This window comes from Solanum dulcamara, chromosome 10 (genome assembly GCF_947179165.1).
Source record: "Solanum dulcamara chromosome 10, daSolDulc1.2, whole genome shotgun sequence".
NCBI lineage: Eukaryota > Viridiplantae > Streptophyta > Magnoliopsida > Solanales > Solanaceae > Solanum > Solanum dulcamara.
In genome coordinates this window covers 38,378,712-38,394,918 of record NC_077246.1, presented here as the reverse complement: position 1 = coordinate 38,394,918, position 16,207 = coordinate 38,378,712, and the positions used below count along the sequence as shown (strand labels likewise).

Genomic DNA, 16,207 nt, shown 5'->3' with positions numbered 1-16,207 from the left:
ACTTTCCATCATATAGAAGCCTTGAGAGGCAATAACTCAACTAGTATAGGAGTTCTACCATCGAGAAGTGAATAAGACTTATGGACCATACTTGGAGTTTTAAGAATAGAATTACTCCCAAATTTCATACACATCTCATACTTGTGCTAAGACATACCAAGAAAAAGGAGTTAGCTTCACATACTTACTACCCTCCATCATATAGAAGGATTGAGAGCCGTAGCTCTATTTTTATGAAAGTTCTAACATTAGAAAGTTGGTAAGACTCATAAATCTTGCTTGGAGCTCTATGGATGAGATACTCCCCAAAGCTTGCATGATGTGGTACTTATATCAAGACATGCCAAAAGAAGAGAAAGGATAAGCTTTACATACTTATGCCAATGACATGCCAATAAAAGAGAAAGGATAAGCTTTACATACTTATGCCAAAAACATGCCAAAACAAAGGAGGTAACTTCACATACCTCTTATGGATTACCCTTTACCACATTCGCCTCGTCGTCCTTTGAACCTATTTAACATGGAAGCAATACTAAAGATTAATAACCTTCCACTTTCCAACTTCCAACTCTATGACCAAGTATCCATAGGAATCGTTCCCTTATCCATTTCCCTCGACTAGTTCATTCCTAGTTTTGAAGTTACCAGAAATCGGGTAGCATCTCCCCTATAACTTGCCCTATCCAACTACTAATCTTAGGTGATATATTACCAATAACAACCATCAGCTATATATACAATCAAATCACCTCAACATTACTTGATACAACTCCAAACAACTAGCTCAAAACTACGATACCAAAATAGAGTTTTTACCCTTTATTTCGTAAAACCTTTAACCATACTAAAAGAGGGTTGTGTGGATTATACCATCAGTAAACAAACCCCTTTTAGAACACTTTCTATACCTGCAACACATAATCAACCCAGCTGCAACCACAGCACCACAATCATAACACATTACTCGACCTTGATTTGGATATAACAACTTCAATTTAGTTTGTTTCTAACGTCAAACATCCATATGTAATTTTTCCACTTCCAACCTTATTTAAGACATTTAATATACCTCATAAAAATATCATATACTTCAATTTGAAAGGAAAAACCTTACCTTGCCTGAAACTTGCCAAAACTCACCTCGAAAGTTCTTTTAGCTCGGCTGAAACTTCGTCGCTATTTGTTGTCCATTTGGTGCTGCTCAAAGACATAGATTTATATTAATTACACCTTCATACCTTCATGGTATACCATAGATAACTAATTCATGGAACGAATTCAGAGAACTTAACTCTTTTTTCCTCCCAAAACAGTGGCTCTATTTCTCTTCTAGCTAGAGTTTCTTCTCTTCTTTTTTTTTCTCTAGAGTTTTCTAGAATTTTGAAGAGAAAATGAATTATTGGATAAGGATGATCATAAAACTTATATATATAGGCTACTTTAGGGGTGACATGTGTCAACCCCTAAGTGGTGACATGTGTTAAGCCCTCATAGGGCCAACACACCCCCTTCTCCAACTAGGGGCTGCCACGTGGCAGATGGGGGCCCACCCCCTTGCTTTAGCTTCTTCCACATGGCACTCTTAGCTGCTGCCACTTGGCAGTCCCTCAGGCTTCCATGTGTGACTCTCTTTTCCTCCTCGTGGATTCGTAATCTCTTCTTACTTTACGAACCTATGTAATTATTGCTACATAAGCTTGGTATGCACTCAAGTAGCTTGAGTATGTAAGATTTTCAAGTAGGTAAGTTACGTACGTAAGTTGAGTTCTACGACTCATTACTTGGCCTCCAACTTCTTTCGGATTCTTATAACCATATTTCCAATCTTCCCTACTATGGGGTGTCACATTTTTCTTTCCTTAGAGTTGTTTGGTAGCGTTATAGATTATCTGGCTCACACGGTTACTTCTAAGAAGTTTACGAACCTTTCAAGAAACTTAAAAAGCCTAAGAAGCTTAAGAAACTTAAGAAGCTTAAGAACCTTCCAAGGTACAAGAGTACGGGGTATAACATTCTTCCCCCCTTTATAACTCGTCTTATAGGGTTTTACAAGGATTTTCGGGAGTTCTCTATAATTGTTGTCTTCCAATCCTTTTAGGAGTTTAGACTACCTTTGGATATAGGGAACAAGTACGGATATCTCTTCTTTACCTCTCTGTAATGTATCCAAAATATTATAACTGTATTGTTCTTACTAAACCCTTATTCCTTTTACCACGTACTTACTCACTTGGACCTATACATAACACATACATATTCATAGATTGCATAACCCTGCTGATACAACTTCTATGAGGTAGACGTAGTCTTTTCGTCTTTGGGTTCATTCTGCTTCACCTATCTCATTCACATTGAAACTCACTTGTCCCATCTTATCATACTTCTTTCTTTCCTTTTATTTACTCCTTGATCTTCTCACTTCCAATCATAGGAGGCTTGATGTCCCTTTTACTTGGTTATTCATTTATCGCATCATCATTTGCAACTAATTCTATAGCCAAAATCTTGGCTTTTTACTCCACATGGTATCATTATCCTTCACACGATCTCTTGAGTTATTCGATACCCATCCCTGGTCATACCCTCTCTTTTTTATACACACCCATTTTCTAATGTCATGTCGTGCAGGGTTTTGCCAAAAACTTCTTGACACCGCCTTAAATACCATTCTGACTTCTATCCCATTATTGTTGGCTTTCAGCCCTTCTAACTTTCTTCAGTACGGGATCTTCTTGAAGTTTAAACATCCATGTCCGCTATATTATATCATTTATTGTTTCCATCTTACCCTTGAATTCTTCTCACCCACTTCCCCCTTTAAGGGGTGGGGGGTACTTATACCTTTGTCCAATCTCAAAACTCATCCAATCTCTTTTCCTAATCTGCTTGGTACCATATCATTTCCATCTCTTTCTTCATACTTTATAACTTGATTCTATACGTACGAAACCTTGACTAAGTCACGAAGCGACGAGAACCTTTCCATACATAGTGCGACATCTCATCTATTAATCTGTACTTGTGTAATGTGACCCATGGAACAACTCATCCAAGGCCACACTTCACTTATCTTTATTAAAAGTTAATTAGCACTTTTAGTCATTCTAATTTCAATTAGGCAATATTGTATTCCGACGATAATTATCCAAGGTTCTCTTGCAGGAGTTAGCTTTATCCCAACCTATATCCTTTGTTTCTTGGGATGAATGTATATTTCACCATTTATTCCTTACGGTTACCATCTTTGTCTCTTAAGGATTCCACTATTGTTGGGGCGATGTTGTATGCATGCACCACCCCTTTATACCTTATACCCCTTGCCCTTACTGTGTACCCAACACCGACTTTTAATTTTCTCAACAACATACCAAGTTCTCCTCAATCAAGGCCTTACCTTATAACCATCTAGTCATATTGCACTTTTAAGTTCATATTGTACGTTCCCTTTTCATTCTGTATCTGCATTCATTTAATCATATCTATCTTGGGTGCTTCTGTAGATTTCTCTTATCATTTATCCTGTCTTTGTCTATCTTTTATTTTATCCCTTTGTATTATTCAGAACGCACTACTTCCACATAATCCTTTTTCTCATTTCCAAAACTTATTCTATTTATCCATCTTTGTTCGTATTATACCAATCATTCCCTAACACCCATTCTATACAACAATAACAACCTAGTGAAATCCCACAACATAGGGTCTGGGGAGGGTAGAGTGTACGCAGACCTAACTCCTACTAAGGTAGAATGACTGTTTTCGAGAGACCCTCGGCTCAGGAAAATCAAATAAGAAAGAAGTCAGATGTCAAAAGTCAGATAAGAATAAGGAATTCAAAGCGATATAGAAAAGCAAGATATGGCAATCAAAGTACAAAGAGTAATGAAAGTAATAAATGATAATAGATATCAGACCATAGAGAATTATAGTGCACTAATATGCCTACTAATAAGAGTGAATAACGAGACTGTGAACTAGTCTTCTACCCTAATGTGGGTCCTCCACACCCTCCTTTCTAAGGTCATGTCCTTGGTAAGTTGTAACTGCGCCATATCCTGTCTAATCACCTCTCCCTAATATTTCTTCGGCCTACCCCTACCTCTTATGAAACCATCTATGGCTAACCTCTCACACCTCCGCATTGGGGCATCTGTGTCTCTACTCTTCACATTCTCAAACCATTTTAGTCGTATTTCCTACATCTTGTCTTCCACCGAGGCCACTCCTACCTTATCCCGAATACCCTTATTTCTAATTCTGTCACTCCTAGTATGCCCACATATCCATCTCAACATTCTCATTTCAGCAACTTTCATCTTTTGAATATGAGATACCTTAACTGGCTAACATTCCGCCCCGTATAACATAGCCGGTCTAACCCCTACTTTGTAGAACTTGCCTTTATGTTTTGGAGGCACCTTTTTATCATATAGCACATCGGAAGCGAGCCTCCATTTAATCCACCCTACCCTAATATGAGATGTGACATCCTCGTCAATCTCCCTACTGTCTTGCATAATAGACCTAAGGTACTTGAAACTACTTTTCTTTTGGATGTCCTGGTCACCAAGCCTAACTTCTATGTCAACCTCCTAAGGTGTCTCACTAAACTTGCACTCTAAGTACTCTATCTTGGTCCAACTCAGCTTAAACCCTTTAGACTCCAAGGTCTGTCTCCAATCCTCCAGCTTAGCGTTAACTCCGCTACGAGCCTCATTAATCAAGACTATGTTGTCCACAAAAAGCATACACCATGGCACCTCACCCTGAATTTGTTGCGTCAATCCGTCCATCAACAAGGAAAATAAAAATAGACTAAGAGCTGATCCTTGATGCAACCCCATCACAACTGGAAAATGCTCTGAGTCACCTTCGACTGTCCATACCCTGGTTTTGGCACCCTCATACATGTCCTTGATCAACCTAATGTATGTCGAAGGTACACCTTTAGCCTTTAAACATCTCCATAGTATCTTTCCTGGCACTTTATTATAAGCCTTTTCTAGGTCGATGAATACCATATGCAAGTCCCTCTTTCTCTCCCTATATTGCTCCACCAGTCCCTAACACCCATTCTATCTTGTTGCTTATCCTTCTACAACTTGGTCTTTCGTAGTTTCATCACTTTTAGCATTCGTATGTTAGTCTACATATGTAATGACCTATTGTTACACTGTCATCTAGCTTTTTTCTTGCTTACTCCTTTCAATTACTCTTTCTTATGCTCGCTATCATTTCCGTTATCGCATAATCTTTATTCACAACTTTCCCTACAAACTTGATAAGTCTTTCTTATTTGTTCTCTAGCCCGCTTTTCCATTTCACACTTACCCTTATATTCTTATTACATGGATCATGTCCTATCACTAGCCACTATATCACTAGGCTTTACTTATTTTCATAACGATCCTCATTATATTCACATCATATCCTGTTCGTATTCCACCCCATAGTATAACACTTCTTAATATTTTTCACGATCCTTACTATGGGTTACTTACCCTTCTTATTTAGTCTTATCCTTAATATCTCCCAAGCCGTCCTATTAATACTTCATATCCGTCACAATTCTGTTTCCCTTACACTCTTGTCTTAATCATGCTGTTACTCCTTTTAATTATAGTTCGTCATAGTTTATCCCTATGTATCAATTCTGTCGGGGCCTTAATATATTGTTGTATTCAGAACTACCAGTCTTCTCTAAATTATCTCCCTAGGGTCACAAGTCTTTTCCAACTTCGGTTTACCATATCAATATCGACGTCCTAGTTTCTATTGCCATCAATTTAGTAATTAAGTTATTTCTTGAGGTCAGCCATACTCGTGGTTTAGCCAAATCTCATCATTATTGTGGGCACGACCTTTCAAAACATACTACAACCCTGTATCTTATTCTTTTTTTATTTCTACGAAAATTTAGGTAGAGTTTCCCCTGTATTTCTTACGATCTCAAACCTGCATGCAGAAAATACCAACAGTGCCTCACAGGGCCAACATGTTTAAAGATACATATATATATATATCATATCACATCATATCAAAGCCACACAATGCACCCACAATCAATAGTATGAAAATGGACTTACCTCGTACGTCTACTGGAACTTCCCCTATTATACTTTCCTATCAACTCTTCCTTTCAATTTATAACTTTACATTTTAGTTCTACTTCAATACCTTACCCAACAAATATCTTTTGTGCTTTTTCTTACCTGCGTGCCTTGTGACTTCCAATATCATCAGTCACTTTCTTTCGTTGCTGTCATACTTCTGTTAACATCCAAGGTTAATATAAGGAGTTTTCCTATTACTCGGATCTATCGCACGATCTTAGATATAAAAGAAAGGTAACATCCTAAATGTCATGTAGCCTCTTGTTTATAGATTTGGCATATAATACACCGATAAACAACACTCTACTAGACACGGTCTGTAGACACTCCAAAAAAGGACCGCTCTGATAGCACTTCTATCACGACCCAACCCCATAGGCCATGACTGGGTTCCGACCTGGACCCCCATATATGTAACTATCCAACATACGAACTATTCATAAGAACCCAGTAGGTGATGACACTTTCATATACGTATAGCCTCTTTTATCTACATTATATAATGAAAGGGCATGTAAGACGATAAGGCTGCCATGACATAACACCATTTACCACCTATCATACAGACACAACTGAACAAAATTACGAACAACCCATATATATATGTCCATAGACCTCTAAGAATAGTAACGGTAACATATGATAGGATAGGGCCCCCGCCGTACCCCTAAACAAATAAATATACACATATGAGGACCAATACCAAAAAGCTAGGCTGCGAAATAATGGAGCACTTCCAACATAGCTGAGCGGAAATCCTAAGCTGGTGGATCTCCAAAATGAACATTTGTACCTGCGGGCATGAAATGCAGCCCCCGAGAGAACAAAAGGTCAGTATGATATATGTACTTAGTATATAGTATAACATATCATAAACTAAGTAACATCTGAAGTAGATATTCAGGAAATAAATATGATACTCAATAGGACACTGTACCTATGTCCTACGAGACGAATTGTGCACATCATTATCATATATCGCACCCAGCCCATTATGGGGCTTGGGGCCATAATCATATATCATACCTCAATACCACATCATCATATTATATCTTTGTATATATATACTATACTCATCCCTTTATGGGACTCGATGTCATCACGTTATCATATACCGTACCCGGCCCTTTATGGGACTCGATGTCATCATATCATCATATACTGTACCCGGACATTTATGGGACTTGGTGTCATAATCATTATATACCATACCCAGACCTTTATGGGACTCGGTTTCATAATCATCATATACCATACTCGACCCTTTATGGAACTCCGTGTCATAATTATCATATACTATACCCAGCCCTTTATGGGACTCAGTGTCATAATCATCTTATCCCGTACCTGGCCTTTTATGGGACTCAGTGTCATAATTATCATATACCGTACCCATCCCTTTATGGGACTCGGTGTCATAATCATCATATACCATACCCGGTCCTTTATAGGACTCGGTGTCATAATCATCATATTATCATTTGAGACTCAATAAAACGATCATACTAGACTATCCTTTGAGGTTCAGAATGGTACTTATCCCAAGTGCCCTCTAAGTGTCATTAGGGGTCGTATCAACTAGAGTCTCTAGAATCATAGGCATTTATCAAGTAATGCCAAACGAGAAGAGAGGATAGTTTACGTACTTACTACTTTCCATTATATAGAAGCCTTGAAAGGCAATAATTCAACTAGTATAGGAGTTCTACCATCGAGAAGTAAATAAGACTTATGGACCATACTTGGAGTTTTAAGAATAGAATTACTCCCAAATTTCATACACATCTCATACTTGGTCTATGACATACCAAGAAAAAGGAGTTAGCTTCACATACTTACTACCCTCTATCATATAGAAGGCTTGAGAGCTGTAGCTCCATTGTTATGAAAGTTCTAACATTAGGAAGTTGGTAAGACTCATAAATCTTGCTTGTAGCTTTATGGATGGGATACTCCCCAAAGATTGCATCATGTGGTGATTATATCAAGACATTCCAAAAGAAGAGAAAGAATAAGCTTTACATACTTATGCCAACGACATGCAAGAGAAGAGAAAGGATAAGCTTTACATACTTATACCAACGACATGCCAAGAGAAGAGAAAGGATAAGTTTTACATACTTATTCCAAAAACATGCCAAAAGAAAGGAGGTAGCTTCACATACCTCTTATGGATTACCCTTCACCACGTTCGCCTTATCGTCTTTTGAACCAATTTAACATGGAAGCAATACTAAGATTAATAACCTTCCACTTTCCAACTTCCAAATCTACAACAAGTATCTATAGGAATTGTTACCTTATACATTTCCCTTGACTAGTTTATTACTAGTTTCGAAGTTACCAGAAATCGGGTAGCATCTCCCCTATAACATACCCTATCCAACTACTTATCTTAGCAGCCATATTACTAATATGTCACGACCCAACTGTGTAGGCTGTGATGGGTGCCTAAATTGGACACTTGCGTATACCCCTACTAACCATAAGTAAACCTGTCTCCTATATTTGAGTCATAGTGTGCCAATAGTTAAGATAATATATAAGTCAATGAGGCTATCATAGCATAACGACACAACTGTACAGACATACATATACACAACCCACATACATGTCCACAGACCTCTAAAAATATGTACAGTAACATAAGGCGGGATAGGGCCCCTACCGTACCCATGAACAAATAAATATATACATCGAGGGTTGATACCAAAACTAGGATCCGACACTATAGAGCGCTTTTGAACTGCTGAGTGGAACACCTAAATTAACGGATCCCCAAAATGTGCATTTGTACTTGCAGGCATAAACGCAGCCTCTCCTAGAAAAGAAGGGTCAGTACGATATATGTACTGAGTATGTAAAGCATAGACTTTATAAGGAAATTACAGTTGGTGTAGGGATGCAGGGGAAAGTATGACATCTAATCATTTACTGTACCTATAGCTTATAACATAAAGTCGTACATACTATCATCACGTACTGTACAAGGCTCATTCAGGGACTTGGTGTAACAACTACATCACTCTATTATCATAAGCATCTATATACTATTAGTGCTATCTCATATAATAATGCCGAGGAATGTACAACCTGATTCATATACCATATAGTAATGCCAAAAATGTTCGGTCCAATCCACATATCTTATAGTAATACCAAGAAACGTTCGGCCTGATCTGTATATTATATAGTAATACCGAGGAATGTTTGCTCTAATCCACATATCATATAGTAATATCAAGAAATGTTTGTCCCAATCCATATATTATATAGTAATGCCGAAGAATATTCGGCCTGATCCATATATTATATAGTAATATCGAGGAACGTTCAGCCTGATCCATATATTATATACTGTACCCATCCCTTTATGGGACTTGGTGTAATCATATCATCATTTACCATACCCGGCCTTTTATGGGACTTGGTGTCATAATCATCATATACCATACCCGGTCCTTTATGGGACTCAGTGAAAGATGTATTATAGTATACACGAGTAAGGTAGTGAGTAACCATATACAATCTAAATCATTATCAGAGACTCGATAATGTAAGAAAATTAAGCTATCTTCTGAGGACCAGAAAAGTAGTGTATCCATCTTGAGTGCCTTCTAAATGCCATTAAGGCCTATACCACTTAGGATCTCGGGGACCCTAGACATATACTAAATTAATACTAACAGTTTATAGAATCAGGGATATTTGTCGTCGCATCGTCCTTAGGCCTAGGAGCTTATGTATCCAATACTTCTCAACTATGGAGTTCAAGGAAAGTAGTTCAACCTACTACAAGAGTTTGACATTCAAAAGTGAATAAGAGATATGAATTATATTTAGGACTTAAGGGTGGAGTTACCCCAGAGCTTGTATCACATATTACTTACAATTAGGACATGCCAAAGGAAGAGAAAGAATAAGCTTTACCTAGTCTCTACTTTTCATCAAGGAGTCATTATTTACATATATCATACTCGGCCCATCAGGGGCTTGGTATCATAACCTTTTTATTGCATTACCTTACCATCCTAGAACCATAATTATGTCAAATACATATCAAGAGGAAAGAAGGGTAGCTCTACGTACTTATGCCAAAACATGCCAAGAGAAAGTAAATAACTTCACATACTTACTACTCTCCATCATATAGAAGCCTTGAGAGGCAATAACTCAACTAGTATAGGATTTCTACAATCGAGAAGTGAATAAGACTTATGAGTCATACTTGGAGTTTTATGTATGGAATTATCCCCACATTTCATATATTAATTACTTAAGGCTAAGACATGCCAAAAGAAAAAAAGGATAGCTTCACATACCTCTTAAAGATTACTCTTACACGTTCGCCTCGTCGTCTCCTGAACCTATTTAACATGAAAGTAATACTAAGGTTAATGACATTTCACTTTCCAATTTCCAACTCTACACCCAAGTACTCATAGGAGTTATTTCCTTATCTATTACCCTCGACTAGTTTATTACTAGTTCTGAACCTACCGAAAATCGGGAAGCATCTCCCCTATAACTTCAAAATCCACGAGATTTCAACTCGGCCAAAATTTCAAAAACCATACCAAAAAAGCAAAAAGAAGCTTATTTACAAGTAAATCACTTCAACCTTACACAATACAAGCTCCAAACAACTAGCTCCAAACTACGATACACAAATATAGTTTTTAATCTTTTTTTCACAAAATCTTTGACCATACGAAATGGAGCATCGTGTGACTGAAACCAGAAGAACCCACACCCTTTTTAAAACACTTTGAATCCCTGCAACACGCAACCCAACCAGGTGCACCACAACGACAACCCACTACTCGACTTTGATTTAACGCTAGCGACATCAATTTAGTTTATTTCTAACGTCAAAAATCCTTATGAAATTATTCCACTTACATACCTAATTAAGAAATGTAATATACCCCATAGAAATATCATAAACTTCAATTTGAAAGGAAACGCCTTACCTTGTCCGAAACTCACCAAAACTTACCTTAGAAGTTCCTTTAACACGCCTAAAACTTCGTGGCTGTTTGATAACATTTTGGGCTGATCCAAACCATAACATTTCATTAATAACACCTTAATAACATCATGTTGCACCCCAGGTAATTAATTCGCGGAAAAAAAATTGGAGACTTACCTTTTTTTCTCCTCCAAAACCGAAGCTCTATCTTCTTTCTAGCTCAAGTTTCTCTTCTCTTCTCTTCTAGAATTTTCTTGAATTTTTTTGGATAAAAAGAAAGTTAAAGGATAAGGATGACTTAAACGTCTTCAAACACATCTATATATAGGCCACCTTAAGTGGTGACATATGTCAACCTCTCAGTGGTGACACGTGTTAAGCCCTTATAGGGCCAACACATCACTCCCTCCACTTAGGGGCTGCCACATGGCATGTGGGGGCCTACCCCCTTGCTGCATCTTATTCCATGTGTCACTCCCTCATGATGCCATATGGCACTCTCTCATGGGCTTCCATGTTTCTCTTTCTTTTCCTCCTCATGGATTCGTAATCTCATCTTGCTTTATGAACCTGTGTAATCCTTACTACGTAACCTTGGTATGTACTCAAGTAGCTTCAGTATGTAAGATTTTCAAATTGGTATCTTACGTAAGTAAGTCGAGTCATACAACTCATTACTTGGACTTCAATTCCTTCCAGATTCTCATAACCACATTTCCAATCTTCTCTTCTATGGGGTGCCACATTCTCCCTTCCTTAGAGTTGTTTGATAGCGTTATAGATTATTCGGCTCACATGATAACTTATAAGAAGCGTACGATCCTTTCAAAAAACTTAAGAAGCTTAAATAAAAACTTAAGAAGCTTAAGAGGTTCAAGAAACTTAAGAAGCTTAAGAAGCTTGAGAACCTTCCAAGAAACTCAAAAACCTCTCAAGATACAAAAGTCTTTCAAGGTAAAAAAGTACGGGGTGTAACATCCTTCCCCCTTTAGAATATTCGTTTTCGAATGTGAACCAAAACCTTTCTCCGGATCTTATACCAACTATTTGGAGAGTTTCTCTGTCCCATTTCCATAACATATACTTTCATCAAGCAATCAATATCAGAGTTCCAAAGGTTAGGATTACTTATAGACGTAGGAATAGGTACAGATACTTGAGTTTCATTTCCTCTTTCACTTCTAGGGGGTCACCCATCCTAGTACTACTCTCGCCCAAGCACGCTTAACTTCGGAGTTCTAATGGGATCCGGTACATTAGTACTGGTATGATCGCATCCATCCCTTATGGGATGTCATTTGAAGTTTAAGCATTCCCATTTACATATGATAGCGTCAGTTGATTTTCTCTTACGCTTGTATTTCTATTGTCTGCTTTACCCCTTTTAGGGTGTACCCATGACATCCTCTTATTTATTTTCAACTATTCATACACATATGATTCTGTTCCAATATATTTGACATACTACACCTTCAGTTTGTAGCTATCTATTCCCTTTTTCATCCGATACTCATACTTAATTAATCACGTCTATCTTGAGTGCTCCTTGTAGTAGTCCTTCTATTCTTGAGTCGTAAACAACTTATCTTATCCTCTAATAATAGTTGAGGGTTCTGTACTTACCAACAAGAATGAAACTCCATCATCGGGAATCTTTCCCCTCAACATGAGATTTTCCTAAGGCAAAATACAGCTAAAGATACCTTAGTCTGAACTTTGCTGCTCATATAGGCTTTTGTTTCTCCAAAATAAAATTTCCCAAGTAAAAAGGGTGCCCCTCATCGATGAACTGGAGGGTACCTTTTACAGCTTTAGTTTAACATAGTAGAAGTACTCGGTATCAACTTTCAAGACATATTAAGAATCTATGTTTCATTCCTCCCCTCTTTTTTCTTTTGGGAAAATTTTGGTAGAGTTTCCTCTATACTCCTTACTATCCCTAAAACCTGCATACAAGAAATACCAACAATGCCTCACCGGGCTAGAATATATATATTCATATCCTATCACAGCCACACAGGGCTTTCAATATCATCTCATATCGCAGGAACATAGGGCTTTCAATATCAACAATAGTATGAAAATGATGGACTTACTTCGTGTGTCCAACTCAACCTGCATCTATTACACTTTCCGGTCTACCTTCCTTTCAGTTTTTGACTTTACCTTTCAATCATGTGTCAATACCTTACTCAACAAATACCTTCCGTGCCCTTGCTTACCTGCGTGCTTTGTAACTTCCAATGTTTTCAATTACTTCCTCCGATTGATGTCGTCCTTCTGCTAAAGTCCAAGGTTAGTATAAGGAGTTTTCCTATGACTAGGATCTATAGCACGATCTAAGACAAGAAAGAAAGGTAACATCCTAAATGTTCTGTAGCCTCCTATTTATAGATGTGGTGCACCACACACCGATAAATTGTACTCTACTTGAAATGGTCTGTAGACATTCCAAGGACCAAACCGCTCTGATACTAATTTTATCATTATCCAACTCTGTAGGCCGCAACGGGTGCCCGAAATAGAACTTGCGTATACCCTTGCTAACCATAAGTAAACTTGTCTCCTATTTGAGTCATAGTGTGCCAACAAGCAAGATAATATATAAGCTGATGAGGCTATCATAGCATATCGACACAACTATACATACATACATATACACAACCCATAAACATATCCATAGACCTCTAAGAGTATGAACAGTAACATAAGGCGGGACAGGTCCCCCGTCGTACTCATGAACAAATAAATATATACATCAAGGGTTGATACCAAAACTAGGCTCCGACACTATGTAGGGCTTCTGAACTGCTGAGTGGCAATCCTACGCTGATGGATCCCCAAAATATGCATCTTTACCTGCAGGCATGAATGCAACCCCCTCAAGAAAAGGTAGGTCAGTATAACATATGTACTGAGTATGTAAAGCATAGACACCATAAGGAAATTACAGTTGGTGTAGGGATTTAGGGGAAAGTATGACATCTAATCATTTACTATACCTATAGCTTATAACATAAATTCGTACATACTATCATCACATACTGTACTCAGCTCATTCAGGGACTTGGTGTAACAACTAAATTACTCCGTTACCATAAGAATCTATATACTATTAGTGCTATCTTATATAATAATGTTGAGGAATGTATGGTCCGATCCATATACCATATAGTAATGTCGAGGAATATTCGGTCCCATCCACATATCATATAGTAATACAAAGGAACATTCGGCTTGATCTGTATATTATATAGTAATGCCGAGGAATAGTTAGTTTGATCCACATATCATATAGTAATACCGAGGAACGTTCGACCCAATCTATATATTATATAGTAATGCCGAGGAACGTTCAGCCCGATCTATTTATTATATAGTAATGCCGAGGAATATTTGGCCCAATTCGTATATTATATACCATACCCAGCCCTTTATGGGACTCGGTGTCATCATATCATCATATACCATACCCGACCATTTATGGGACTCGGTGTCATAATCATCATATACCGTACCGACCCTTTATGGGACTCGGTGAAAGATGTATTACAGTATACACGATTAAGGTAGTGAGTAACCATATATAATCTAAATCATTATCAGAGACTCGACAATGTAAGAAGATTAAGCTATCGTCTAAGGACTAGAATAGTAGTGTATCCATATCGAGTGCCTTCTAAATGCCATTAAGGCCTATACCACTTAGGATCTCGGGGACCCTAGACACATACTAAAGTAATACTAACAGATACCCGTCGTCACATCGTCCTTAGGAGTAGGAGTTTATGTATCTAGTACTTCTCAACCTATGGAGTTCAAGGAAAGTAGTTCAACCTACTACAAGAGTTTGACATTCAGAAGTGAATAAGAGATACGAATTACATTTAGTACTTAAGAGTGGAGTTACCCCATAGATCGTATCATATTTTACTTTCAATTAGGACATGCCAAAGGAAGAGAAAGAATAAGCTTTACCTAGTCTCTACTTTTCCTCAAGGAGTTATCATTTACATATATCATACCCGACCCATCATGGACTCGGTATCATAACCTTCTTATTGCATTACCTTACCATCCTAGCACCACACTTAGGTCAAAGACTTATCAAGAGAAAAGAAGGGTAGCTCTACGTATTTATGCCAAAACATGCTAAGAGAAAGGAGATAACTTCACATACTTACTACTCTCTATTATATAGAAGCCTTGAGAGGCAATAACTCAACTAGTATAGGAATTATACCATCGAGAAGTGAATAGTACTTATGAGTCATACTTGGAGTTCTATGATTGGAATTATCCCCATATTTCGTATATCAATTACTTAAGGCTAAGACATGCCAAAAGAAAAGAAGGATAGCTTCACATACCTCTTATAGATTACTCTTACACGTTCGCCTTGTCGTATCTTGAACCTATTTAACATGAAAGTAATACTAAGGTTAATGACCTTTCACATTCCAATTTCCAACTCTACACCTAAGTACTCATAGGAGTTATTTCCTTATCCATTACCCTCGACTAGTTTGTTACTAGTTCCGAACCTACCAAAAATTGGGCAGCATCTCCCTTATAACTTCAACATCCCAAAGATTTCAACTCGGCCACAGTGTCAACAACCATACCAACAACGACAACCAGCAGCATATTTACAAGTAAATCACTTCAACCTTATACAATACAAGCTCAAAACTATGATACAAAAATAGAGTTTTTAATCTTTATTTCACAAAATCTTTAACCATACCAAATGGAGAGTCATGTGGCTGCAACCAGAAGCACCCACACCCTTTTTAAAATACTTTGAAGACCTGCAACACGTAACCCAACCAGGTGCACCACAATGACAACCCACTACTCGACTTCGATGTAACGCTAGCGACATCAATTTAGTTTGTTTCTAACGTCAAGAATCCTTATGCAATTCTCCCACTTCCAGCCCCATTTAAGACATGTAATATACCCCATAAAATACCTCCAATTTAAATTAGATTTGGGAACCTAGACTAGCCTCCACCACGGTCTGTGATGGCTAATATGGGTCGTGGTCATGGTTGGGGTGACAGACTTAGGCTTTTGGATCATAGGTTTTGCAAGGGTTTCCCCATGATACCCACCA

The 16,207-nt window shown here is 37.8% G+C and overlaps 1 pseudogene; it reads right to left on the bottom strand.

Moving 5' to 3' along the window:
- Positions 1-12,246: 12,246 nt before the first annotated feature.
- Positions 12,247-12,367, bottom strand: LOC129871803 (5S ribosomal RNA; annotated as a pseudogene).
- Between the last annotated feature and the right edge of the window lie 3,840 nt (positions 12,368-16,207).